The sequence below is a fragment of the Hemiscyllium ocellatum genome, chromosome 1, assembly GCF_020745735.1.
Source record: "Hemiscyllium ocellatum isolate sHemOce1 chromosome 1, sHemOce1.pat.X.cur, whole genome shotgun sequence".
Classification (NCBI taxonomy): Eukaryota; Metazoa; Chordata; class Chondrichthyes; order Orectolobiformes; family Hemiscylliidae; genus Hemiscyllium; species Hemiscyllium ocellatum.
The window spans coordinates 140395459-140409147 of record NC_083401.1 but is presented as its reverse complement, the minus strand read 5'-3'; positions in this window follow the sequence as shown (position 1 = coordinate 140409147).

Here is a 13689-nt window from a genome sequence, read left to right as displayed (position 1 = left end):
TGTTTTGTCAAAATGTCTTTCTGAGTTAAGGTGAGATTGAAATCCCTGAGGAATACTTCTCTCTTCTCGTAACAAGCTCCTCTAATTTCCTGTTCAAAAGTACAATTATTTTTAGGGTACATATAAATTACCACCAGTGTTTTCTGATCACAGATATACCAATATTAATTCTGCGTTCTCATTTTATGAGTAAAGATCCTTTCTCTCTATGGACCATAGTTCATCCATGATTATCAAGGCTACTCTACCTCCTTTTTAATTTGCCTGTGTTTTCTAAATATAATATTTAGTTTCCTAAATATGGCCACCACACAATTAATGTTGCTAATGACTAATAGCTCAAACACATTCATTTTTATTTGTGTCAGAAATTCATCTGTCATGTTGAAAGTGCTGAAGACATCTAACCCAATCTTCCAACTTCCCCACCAAAGATACCCGAGTCATCCCCCACTGCAAACAATTTTAATTTCTCCATGAAACAACCCCTGAATCTACCCCAATATTCCATGGATACCTGATTCCAGCCTCCATCAACACAAAGCCCTGATTTAACCCCAAACACTGTCAACCCAAACCCTCCATTTCCCACCCTCAACTCCGACCACACTAAATCCTCTCCAACAAACCTCTCCCCCGCTCTTTACTCTTCTCCCAAACCAAATGCAACTCATTAAAGACTCCCAATCTCCACAAATCTACCTATGATCTAACCCAAAGCTCATACCTACTCCAGGTTCTCAATACTTACCTGCCACACTACATCCTCCCAACTTTCACCCAGCACTATTGCTAACAGTTCTGTTTTTCAGAGGCAGCAGCAACTTGAAGGTTTGGAGCTTAGACCAGGGGCCTGCTGGGAGCGGTGAGTCACTGATTTGAGCTTTTAAATTTGAAATCAGAGAGCAGCGGTTTCTGGGAAAGGAGGGACTTCTTCTTTTTATTTCCATCCAGCTATACAAGTCGGTGTTTTCTAAACCCAAGACCCTATCTTTGTCGGGCCTCCCACCCGACCACCTCCTCTAACCTTAAAGTCCAGGGACATATCAGGTAAGCATCTCTTCTTTTTTATTTTGTGATAAGGGGACGAGCAGAGATGGCAGTGCAGGGAGAGCAATGTTCTTCCTGCATGATGTTTGAGGTGTCCCATCCAAGTACATCTGCAGGAAGTGCACTCAACTCTCGCTCCTCCAAGACCATGTTAGGTAACTGGAGCGGGAGCGGGATAAACGTAAGATCATTCGGGAGGCAAAGGCTGTGATAGATAAGAGTTAGAGAGAAGTAATTACTCCTAAGCATGAAGAAAGCTAGGTGACTATTCAAAGGGGGAGAAAACAGTCAGTGGAGGGATCCCCTGTGGTCGTTCTGCTGAAAAACATGTGTACTGTTTTGGATACTGTTGAGGGGGACTACTTACCGGGGCAAGCAGTGGGGCCCAAGTCTCTGGCACAGAGCCTGTCCCTGTTGCACAGAAGGGAAGGAGGGAAAGGAGGAGAGTGTTAGTCATTGGAGACTCAATATTTAGAGGCTCAGATAGAAGGTTTGTTGGGAACGAACGAGACTCACAGTTGGTGTGTTGCCTCCCAGGTGCCAGGGTCCGTGATGTCTCAGATTGTATCTTTGGGGTCCTAAAGGGAGAGGGTGACCAGCCTCAAGTTGTGGGTCCATATAGGTACCAATGATATAGGTGGAAAGAGGGCTAGGGATGTAAGGCAGGATTTCAGGGAGCTAGGGTGGAAGCTGAGAGCTAGAATAAACAGAGTTGTTATCTCTGGTTTGTTACCAGTGCCATTTGAAAGCGAGGTAAGGAATAGCGAGAGATATCAGCTGAACATGTGACTGCAAGGAATGTGCAGGAGGGAGGGTTTCAGGTACTTGGATAAAATTGGGGGTCCTTCTGGGGAAGGTGGGACCTGTACAAACAGGATGGTCTTCACTTGAACCAGAGAGGTACTAATATCCTGGGTGGGAAATTTCTGGTGCTATTCAAGTGGGTTTAAACTATCTCAGCAGGGGGATGGGAACCTGAGGTGTAGTTGCAGTGCACAGGAGGATGAGAGTAGGAAGGACAGGGACAGAATTTCAGGTTCACAGGAATGTGCTGGCAGGCAGCAAGCTGGTTTGAAGTGTGTCTACTTTAACGCCAGAAGTATCCAAAATAAGGTAGGTGAGCTTGCAGCATGAATAGGTACCTGGAACTTCAATGTTGTGGCCATTTTGGAGACATGGATAGAGCAGTGTGAGGAATGGATGTTGCAGGTTCCAGTATACAGATCTTTCATTAAGAACATACAATGCAGTAAAAGATGGCGAGGCATGGCGTTGTTAGTCAAGGAAATATAATGGTGGCTGAAAGAACTTTTGCCGAGGACTCGTCTACTGAGGTAGTGTGGCCTGAGGTTAGAAACAGGAGAGGAGAGGTCACACTGCTTGGAGTTTTTTATAGGCCTCTGCAAAGTTCCAGGGAGGTGGAAGAGAGGATTGGCAAAATTAGTCTGGACAGGAGTGAAAGGAACAGGATGGTCATTATGGGGGACTTTAACTTCCCCAACATTGACTGGAAATGCTAAAACTCTAGTACATCAGATGGATTAGTTTTTGTCGAATGTGTGCAGGAGGGTTTACTGACACAGTATGTCGAAGGCCAACAAGAGAGGAGGCCACACTGGATCTGGTGCTTGGTAATGAACCAGGCTAGGTGTCTGATTTAGTTGTAGATGAGCACTTTGGAGAGAGTGACCTAATTCAGTTACATTTAGTTTAGCGATGGAAAGGGATAGGCACATGCCGTAGGTCAAGAGTTACCAATGGGGCAAGGGCAATTATAATGCAATTAGGCAAGAATTAGGATGCATAGAATGGGGTAGCAAAATGCAGGGGATGCAAACAATGGAAATGTGGAGCTGGTTTAGGGACAGATATTGCGTGTCCTTGATAGGTATGTCCCTGTCAGGCAGGGAGGAAGCGATAAGGTAAGGGAACTGTGGTTTACAACAGAAATTGCATCTCTTGTTAAGCAGAAGAAGGAGGCTTATGTGTTTATGAGGCAAGATGGTTCAAATGAGGCAACGGAGAGTTACAGATCAGCTAGGAAGGATTAAAAGAGTGAGTTAAGAAGAGCAAAGCAAGGACACAAGCAGTCTTTAGCAAATAGAATAAAGGAGAAACTTTATTTAGGTATGTGAGGAATAAGAGGATGACTAGGGTAGGAATAGGGTCAGTCAAAGAAAGACGTGGGAACTTGAAGGTGGACCCTGTAGAGATCGGAGAGGTGCTAAATGAACATTTCTCATCGGTTTTCACTCAGGAAAAGGAGAATATTGTAGAGGAGAAGAATGAGGTACGAGATATGAGACTAGAAAGGATCGAAGTTAGTTACAAACAGGTGTTATCAATTCTAGAAGGAATGAAAGTAGACAAGTTCCCTGGGTCAGATGGGATCTATCCAAGTATTCTCTGGGAAGCAAGGGAGGAGATAGCAGAGCCTTCAGCTTTGATATTTGAGTCATCATCGTCTATAGGTTTAGTACCAGACGACTGGAGGATTGCAAATGTTGTGCCCTTGTTTAAGAAGGGCAGTAGAGATGACCCAGATAATTATTGAACAGTGAGCCTTACTTCTGTTGCAGGAAAGGTTTTGGAAAGGATTATAAGAGATGAGATTTATAATTATCTAGCAAGCAACAATTTGATTTCAAATAGTCAACGTGGTTTCGTCAAGGGCAGGTCGTGTCTCACAAGCCTCACTCAGTTTTTTGAGAAGGTGACCAAGCATGTAGATGAGGGTAGAGCAGTTGACGTGGTATACATGAACTTCAATAAAGCCTTTGATACGGTTCCACATGGTAGACCGGGCACACGTATGGGCCCCAGCTATGCCTGGCTCTTTGTTGGCTACATAGAACAGTTGATCTTCCGTAATTACACCGGCACCACTCCTACCTCTTCCTCCGCTACATTGATGACTGCATTGGTGCCACCTCGTGCTCCCTTGAGGAAGTTGAGCAATTCATCAACTTCACCAACACATTCCATCCTGACCTTAAATTTATCTGGACCATCTCTGACACCTCCCTCCCCTTCCTGGACCTCTCCATCTCCATTAATGACGACCGACTTGACACTGACATTTTTTACAAACCCACCATCTCCCACAGCTACCTGGATTACACCTCTTCCCACCCTACCTCTTGCAAAAATGCCATCCCGTATTCCCAATTCCTCCACCTCCGCTGTATCTGCTCCCAGGAGGACCAATTCCACCATAGAACATACCAGATGGCCTCCTTCTTTAGAGACCGCAATTTCCCTTCCCACGTGGTTGAAGATGCCCCCCAACGCATCTCGTCCACATCCCGCACCTCTGCCCTCAGACCCCACCCCTCCAACCGTAACAAGGACAGAACGCCCCTGGTACTCACCTTCCACCCTACAAACCTTCGCATAAACCAAATCACCTGCCGACATTTCTGCCACCTCGAAAAAAACCCCACCACCAGAAATATATTTCCCTCCCCACCCCTTTCTGCCTTCTGCAAAGACCGTTCCCTCCATGACTACCTGGTCAGGTCCACGCCCCCCCTACAACCCACCCTCCCATCCTGGCACCTTCCACTGCTACCGCAGGAAATGTAAAACCTGTGCCCACGCATCCTCCCTCACCTCTATCCAAGGTCCTAAAGGAGCCTTCCACATCCATCAAAGTTTTACTGCAATCCACTAATATCATTTATTGTATCCGTTGCTCCCGATGCGGTCTCCTCTAAATTGGGGAGACTGGGCGCCTCCTAGCAGAGGGCTTTAGGGAAGATCTCCGGGACACCCACACCAATCAACCACACCGCCCGATGCCCAACATTTCAACTCCCCCTCCCACTCTGCTGAGGACATGGAGGTCCTGGGTCTCCTTCACCGCCGCTCCCTCACCACCAGACGCCTGGAGGAAGAACGCCTCATCTTCCACCTCGGAACACTTCAACCCCAGGGCATCAATGTGGACTTCAACTGTTTTCTCATTTCCCCTTCCCCCACCTCACCCTAGTTCCAAACTTCCAGCTCAGCACTGTCCCCACGACTTGTCCAGACTTGCCCTACCTGCTTAGCTTCTTTTCTACCTATCCACTCCACCCTCTCCTCCCTGACCTATCATCTTCATCCCGTCCCCCACTCACCCATTGTACTCTATGCTACTTTCTCCCCATCCCTACCCTCCTCTAGCTTATCTCTCCATGCTTCAGGCTCACTGCCTTTATTCCTGATAAAGGGCTTTTGCCCAAAACATCGATTTCGCTGAACTTTGGATGCTGCCTGAACTGCTGTGCTCTTCCAGCACCACTAATCCAGAATCTGGTTTCCAGCATCTGCAGTCATTGATTTTAGCTGTTGGTGAAAATGCAGAGGCATGGATTGAGGGTAATTTAGCAGTCTAGATTAGAAACAGGCTTTCTGAAAGAAAGCAGCGAGTGATGGTTGATGGAAAATATTCAGCCTGGAGTCCAGTTACTAGTGATCTGCTTTTGGACCACTACTGTTTATCATTTTTATAAAGACTTAGATGTAGACATAGGTGGATGGATTAGTAAATTTGCAGATGATACTAAAGTCGGTGGAGTAGTGGACAGTCTAGAAGAATGTTATAGATTGCAGGAGGACTTAGATAAATTGCAGGATTGGGCTGAGAGGTGGCAAATGGAGTTCAATGCAACTAAATTTGAGGTGATGCACTTTGGGAAGATTAACAGGAAGGCAGAATACTGGGTCAATGGAAAAATTCTTGGTAGTGTAGATATGAAGAGGGATCTTGTAGCAGCACGGTGGCACAGTGGTTAGCACTGCTGCCTCACAGTGCCAGAGACCCGGGTTCAATTCCTGCCTCAGGCGACTGACTGTGTGGAGTTTGCACATTCTCCCTGTGTCTACATGGATTTCCTCTGGGTGCTTCGGTTTCCTCCCACAGTACAAAGACGTGTAGGTTAGGTGAATTGGCCATGCTAAATTGCTCACAGTGTTAGGTAAGGGGTAAATGTAGGCGTATGGGTGGGTTGCGCGTCGGTGTGGACTTGTTGGGACAAAGGGCCTGTTTCCACACTGTAAAGTAATCTAATCTAATCTACATAGATCCTTGAAAGTTACCACCCAGGTTGATAGTGCTGTTAAGAAGTCATACAGTGTGTTAGGTTTCATTTATAGTGGGATTGACTTACGGAGCCACAATATTATGCTGCAACTATACAAAATGTTACTGCAGCCACACTTGGAATATTGTGTACAGTTCTGGTCGCCATACTTCAGGAAGGATGTGGAAGCATTGAAAAAGGTGCAGAGGAGATTTACCAGGATGTTGCCAGGTCTGGAGGGAAGGTCTTATGAGGAAAGGCTGAGAGATTTGGGTCTGTTCTCATTGCAAAGAAGGTTAAGAGGGGATTTGATAGAGACATACAAGATGATCAGAGGATTAGATAGGGTAGACAGTGAGAGTCTTTTTCCTAGGATGGTGACGTCAGCTTGTACGAGGGGGCATAACTACAAATTGAGGGGTGATAGACTTAAGACAGATGTCAGAGGCAGGTTCTTTACTCAGAGAGTGGTAAGGGCGTGGAACGCCCTGCCTGCTAATGTAATTAACTCAGCCACATTAGGGAGATTTAAACAATCCTTGGAAGAGCATATGAATGATGATGGGATAGTGTAGGGGGACGAGCTAAGAATAGTTCATGGATTGGTGCAACATTGAGGCCAAAGGGCCTGTTTTGCATTGCATTGTTCTATGTTCTATGTTCTAACCTCACCCCTGACCACCCCCAGCCTGGCAGTTGTATTCCTCACCCAGCTGGCACCCTACCATTACCATTACCCAGTTACCACTCTAACCCCTCAGTCACCTGGCACTTTACACCCTCAAACATTTGGCAGCCTACCACTCCATCCAACTTATCCCTTTCATCCACATTGCACTGTCCACTTGCACTTAACTTGCAAACTTAACTATCCTCAGCGTTTCCTGTTCCTTGGATGCTGCCTGACCTGCTGTGCTTTAACCAGCAACACATTTTCAACTATCCTCAGTAGTTGTCAAAGTGGCTTTTAACCTGTAATTTATGCTTATATTGCTGCAAAAGAATGGCATTGTTTCAATGTTGATCCTCTCTGCTCCTGCTACTTTGGATTGCTACACCAAAGAAAGAATAAAGAACAATACAGCACAGGAACAGGCCCTTCAGCCCTCCAAGCCTGCACCAACACGTTTTACCCTTCCGTACTAAAACTACACTTTCAGGATCTGTATGCCTCCATTCCCTTCCTATTCATGTATTCATGCAGGTGCTCCTTGAATACTGCTATTGAGTCTGCTTCCACCACCTCCTCTGGCAATGCATTCCAAACTTTGTGTGAAAATCTTGCTGCACACATCTTTTTTGAACATCCCCTCCTCACACCTTGAACCTGTGTCCCCTGGTAATTGACCTCCCCACACTAGAAAAAAGCCTCCTACTTTCCACTCTATCCACGTCATTCACAACTTTATAAATTTCCATTAGGTCACCCCTCAGCCTCCTGCATTCCAGTGAACACAAATCTAGTCTATCAATTATTATAGCTAAAATCCCCCATACCAGGCAACACCCAGGTAAATCTTTTCTGTATCCTTTCCAAAGCATCCACATCCTTCTGATAGTTTGGTGATCAGAATTGTGCACAATATTCTAAGTCATAAAGTTCTATAAATCTGCAGGATAATATGTTTATCCTTATATTCAATGCCCCTTCCAGTGAAGGCAAGCATGCCATAAGCCTTTTTTACTACCTTATTTACCTGTGCTGCCACCTTCAGTGATCTGTGGACCTGCACACCCAGATCCCTCTGCATAGGGATCTAAGGGTTCTGCCATTCACTGTATGATTTCCACCTGTACTTGACCTTCAAAAATGCATCATCTCACATTTGTCTGGATTAAACTCCATCTGCAATTTTTCTACCCCTGCCACCAACTGATTTATATCCTGCTGTATCCTCTGACAATCTTCCTCACTACCAGCAACTCCACCAATCTTTGTGGAGTTTTCCTCCATTTTCCTCCAAATCATTTATGTCGATCATGAACAGCAGAAGTCCCAGCACTGCTCCCCATGGAAAAGTATTGGTCACAGTCCTCCATTCCGAAAAGCATCCTTCCACCACTACCCTCTGTCTCCTATGACTAAGCCAGTTCTGTATCTAAAAGGCCAGCTGACCCTTGATACGTTGTGACTTTATCTCTTGTACCAGTCTGCCATGAGGGAACTTGCCAAAGGCTTTACTGAAGACCATGCAGACAGCATCAACTTGCAACATCAATCAACTGCAGCATTTTGGTTGTCAAGTCTTCTCGGCTGCAATTTTACCCAGGAAACTCGTCCAATGATTAGCAAACAACCTTTAGCCTTACCTGTGTCAAAAATAAGATCTGAAGATTTGGACTTTAAATTCTCTGCCTAACTGAATTTCCATGAAACCCTACTAAATTACCATTTTGAAAGGTACACATTAATCAAGGACAATCAGCATGAACTTGTTAAAGAAAGGTAATTTCTGACAAATTTGATTGAACTTTGGATTGACATGGATTTTTATATATTCTTGACGAGATCTTCTGTCAGGCTGGTCAGAAAAGATAAAAAGCCTTAGAATCCAAGGGAAAGTGGCAAATTGTAACTAAAATTGGCTTAGTGGCAAGAAAGTAATGGTCAACTAATACTTTTGTAGATGGAAAGTCATTTCCAGTGGAGTTCCAGTGGTCTCTTACCTTCCATGGCATACACCAATAACTTGATCTCAGATCAAGAAGTTTGCAAATGTTACAAATATTAGCCACGTGATAATGAGGAAGAAAGATAGAGGCTGCAGGAAAATGTACATGGCTAGGATGGAACTTAACTCAGAGGTGTGAGTTAATATGGAGAAACAGATGGATGGTGATGCCTGTCCACAGATCCCTGAAGGTAGCAGAACAGCTAGCTTAGTGATTGAGAAACCATTTGGAATGCTGTGCTTTTAAATTGGCTGAGGCTAAGAAAACAGAGAGACTGTATAACATAGTAGGCAGGGCAACAGCAAGAATACTGTGCACAACAGCGGTCACTTCATTTTAGGAAGCATAAGATCACACAAGCAAAAGCAAAGGAGATCCCCATGCATGTTACCAGGACTGGGGAATCTTCACCATGAGAAAAAAGATTGGTTGGGATGGTGTTGTTTTCTTTGAAACAGAAGTTGCTGAGGGGTGATTTTAATTGTGGACTAAAATGGGAGGACTGCTTTAAAAAAAACAAAGATTGTGGAAGGGATGGCTCCACTTTTGAAAAAGTGAGCTGCAACAGTCATTGTAATTACATTGCTGTTTGTTCAAGCAGTGGGGGCAGATTTGAGCAGCAACAAGGAGCTGATTGGTCACCAGTTGTCAATGACAAAGGCCTTCTGCCTGCCAACATCTATGTGATTAACTTTCATATAGCTGCACAGCTTGGGGGTGAGAACAAGATCAGTGCAATTTGGTTATGTTTACTTTAGTGATAGAAAGGGATAGGTATATATTGCAGGGCAAGAGTTATCGCTGGGGGGAAAGGCAATTAAGATGCGATTGGGCAAGATTTAGGATGCACAGGATGGGGAAGGGAACTGCAGGGGATGGGCGCAATTGAAATATGGAGCTTATTCAAAGAACAGCTAATGCAGATCCTTAATAAGCATGTACTGGTCAGGCAGGGTGGAAGTTGTCGAGCATGAGAGCCGCGGTTGAATCTCTTGTCAAGAGGAAGATGAAGGATTATGTTTGGATGAGGTGTGAAGGCTCAGTTAGGACACTTGAGAGTTATAAGTTAGCTCGGAAAGACATAGGGAGAGAGCTAAGAAGAGCCAGGATGGGACACGAAAGTCGTTGACGAGTAGGATCAAGAAAAACCCTAAGGCTTTCTATAAGTATATCAGTAATAAAAGAATGATTCGAGGAAGAGTAGGGCCAATCAAGGATAGTGGTGCGAAGTTGTGCATTTAGTCAGAGGTGATAGGAGAAGTGCTAAATGGATACTTTTTGTCAGTATTCACGCTGGAAAAAGACAATGTTGTCAAGGAGAATACTGAGAATACAGACTACGAGACTAGATGGGATTAAGGTTAACAAGGAGGAGATGTTAGCAATTCTGGAAAGTGTAAAAATAAATAAGTCCCCTGGGCCAGATGGGATTTATCCTAGGATTGTCTGGGAAGCCTGGGAGGAGATTGCCGAGCCTTTGGCTTTGATCTTTATGTCATCATCGTCTACAGGAATAGTGCCAGAAGACTGGAGGACAGCAAATGTTGTCCTCTTGTTTGAGAAGGAGAGTAGAGATAGCCCTGGTAATTATAGATCAGTGAGCCTTAGTTCTGTTTTGGGTAAAGTGTTGGAAAAGGTTATAAGGGACAGAATTTATAATGATCTAAAAAGGAATAAGTTGATTTGGGATAGTCAACATGTGTTTGTGAAGGGTGAGTCATGCCTCACAAACCTTATTGAAGTCTTTGAGAAGGTGACCAAACAGGTGGATGAGGGTAAAGCCATTGATATGATGCAAATGGATTTTAGTAAGGCATTTAATAAGGTTCCCCATGGTAGGCTATTGCACAAAATATGGAGGCATGGGATTGAGGGCTATTTAATGGTTTGAATCAGAAATCAGTTAGCTGAAAGAAGACAGAGGGTGGTGGTTGATGGGAAATATTCATCCTGGAGTTCAGTTACTCATGGTGTACCACAGGGATCTGTTTTGGGTCCATTGCTGTTTATCATTTTTATAAATGACTGGGATGAGGGCATAGCAGGATGGTCTAGTAAATTTGTGGATGACACTAAAGTCAGTGCACCTGTGGATATTACCGAAGGATGTTGTAGGTTACAGAGGGACATAGGTAAACTGCAGAGCCAGGCTGAGAATTAGCAAATGGAGTTGATTGACTTTGGAAGGAGTGACAGGAATGCAGAGTACTGGGCGAAAGGAAAGATTCTTGATAGCGTAGATGAGTAGGGAGATTTCAATGTCCAGGTACATAGATGCTTGAAAGTTACCACCCAGGTTGTTAGGGCTGTTAAGAAGGCATACAGTGTGTTGGCCTTTATTGATAGAGGGTTTGAGTTTCAGAACCATAATGTGCTGGTGCAGTTGTACAAACTCTAGTGCGGCCGCACTTAGAGTATTGTATGCAGTTTTGGTCACAGCATTATAGGAAGGATGCGTAAGATTTGGAAAGGCTTCGGAGGAGATTTACTAGGATGTTCCCTGGTATGGAGGGAAGATCTTATGAGGAAAGGCTGAGGGATTGAGGCTGTTGGAAGGAAGAAGGTTGAGAGATAACTTAATTGACACATAGATAATCAGAGGGTTAGATAGGTTGGACAGTGAGAGCCTTTTTCCTGGATGGTGATCATTAGCACAAGGAGACATAGCTTTAAATTGAGTTGTGATAGATATAGGACAGATGTCAGAAGTAGTTTCTTTACTCAGAATAGTAGGGCTGTGGAATGCACTGCCTGCAACAATAGTAGACTCACCAACTTTATGGGCATTTAAATGCTCATTGGATAGGCATTTGGATGAAAATGGAATAGTGTATTTTGGATGGGCTTCAGACTGGTTTCACAGGTTGGCGCAACATCGAGGGCCGAAGGGCCTTTACTGCGCTGTAATGTTCTATATTCTAAATAAATCAAAATCCATCAGAACTCGAGAAATGAAAATGCTGTCTTTGACTTTGCAGTCAAAAAAAAACATGAAACTGAAGAAAGCCAGCTTATTTTCCTTCCTCCACCACATTCCATGAGCTACTGCTTTTAACCAATAAGTCAGAGACTTTTTCATTTTTGGAATGTCCCTCAATGCCTCGTACCAACAAGTGAACAGTACCTGAAGAAGAAACAAAGATTGGAAAGCAGCAAGTCAAATGATTCTGGCAATATATGAGCTTGATTTCCAGTAACTGAGGTGTATAGTGGGCATGATTTGCAAATTATTGGAGAAAGGATGAGAAGAGAGTTGAAAGACATTTTCACCCGAAGTGATCTGGAAACCTCCGTCTGAATGAATTATGGAGACAGAAATCCTTATTGCATTTAAGGAATTATTTGTATGTGCACTTGAATTGTTTCAGCCTACAATGGTCTAGAGCAAGAGCTGAAAAATTGATAGATACTTTTCTACCAGCTCAAACGAAAGACTGAATAATCCCCTTCTGTAATTCTACCGAAGGTAATCAAAGCAAGAGCTAACTATGTACATTTTAGATGACTTTGCTAGGCTTCCTTGCATTTAAGGTTATGCATATTTTCTGAAAAGTTTAATTGGATTACTGCTTTGTAACTCAGAAAAATTATTCCACAAGTTATGTCATTCCAAATGGTATGTTACATGAAGTGACGTCAGCTTGACCTGGAGATGAACAACGCATGATGTGCAAAGATTGTGTGGAGACAACAGTTTGAGCTGCTTTAATTATCACACCCAGAATGAGAGATTAGATGCTTTGATATTTATGGAATTGAAGCTACTTTTTGATCTTCAAAAGCTCTAGATATTCCGGTTCACTGCTGAACTGATTGTCTTAGGGTTAACTAATGGATGCCTGTTATAAGCCATAAAATAATACTGGCTTGGATGCTCACTCACATTCGAAGGACCATTGCTGTGATGTTAACAACTTGGGATCACTGTGTGTTGGTCAACGAATTTATTAAATCCACATCTGCTCCAATACCACTCATCTTGAATCTTTCATACCGATGATAAACATATTACTCATCCATTATAAATAAGGCGACTAATTTGTGACTTTTGCAGATAAGTGAATGCAATCACATGTCATGATCCTCAAAATCCTATGTAATAAAAATAGAATTTTTCTACTGAGGCACTGCAAGCCAACAGGCCTAATAATAATTGACCAGGATTACAGAAAGTAATTATGAGTAGATGAGTAAAAATCCTGCAATCCTATGTAAGGGAACCATTTGAGATATTATTTCAGCATAAAACAATGGCTGTAATGATGAGTCTATCTTGTTTTTTGTGTGGTAATATAAATTAACCCACAGATGACTTGAATTTTCATCACAAAGTACATTGCCATATTCAACGTAAAATTGTGTGCCAGAAATTTGATCTGTTCCTGACTTGTAAAGGTTTATTGTAGAAGAACTGAAGATGAAAAAAATACTCATGTAGTGCAATTTGTACAAGATTCACGCTTATCATAATGGTTGTATTTCAACAACAGCCATCAGAAGCAAGAACTACAGACTGAGATATATTATTGGAATCACAGACATGTGTGTCAAGTAATATGAGATCATTATACTCCACAGTCAGATAATCCATATTATCTTCTTGTTATCATTACTTTTATTATGTATCCTGTTAGATGCATGCTGTCAATGATCTGAGAATTTTTTTATTTCCCCTTTGTGCTAAGCATTTTTTGAAAAAAGAATTGCTTTGCTTATTGCAAATTATCTCATAGACACTGCTCGTTTCTGTGCATTCTTCAGTTAAAAACACACTTCTATGACTGTATTGAATTCATTTTCAATGCCTTTTGCAGATTTTAAAGCATTGGATTTGAAATTAAATGGTAACTTACACAGAGAATATCCTCCGGAGTTTTACCCATTGCCAATCAGGTTTGAC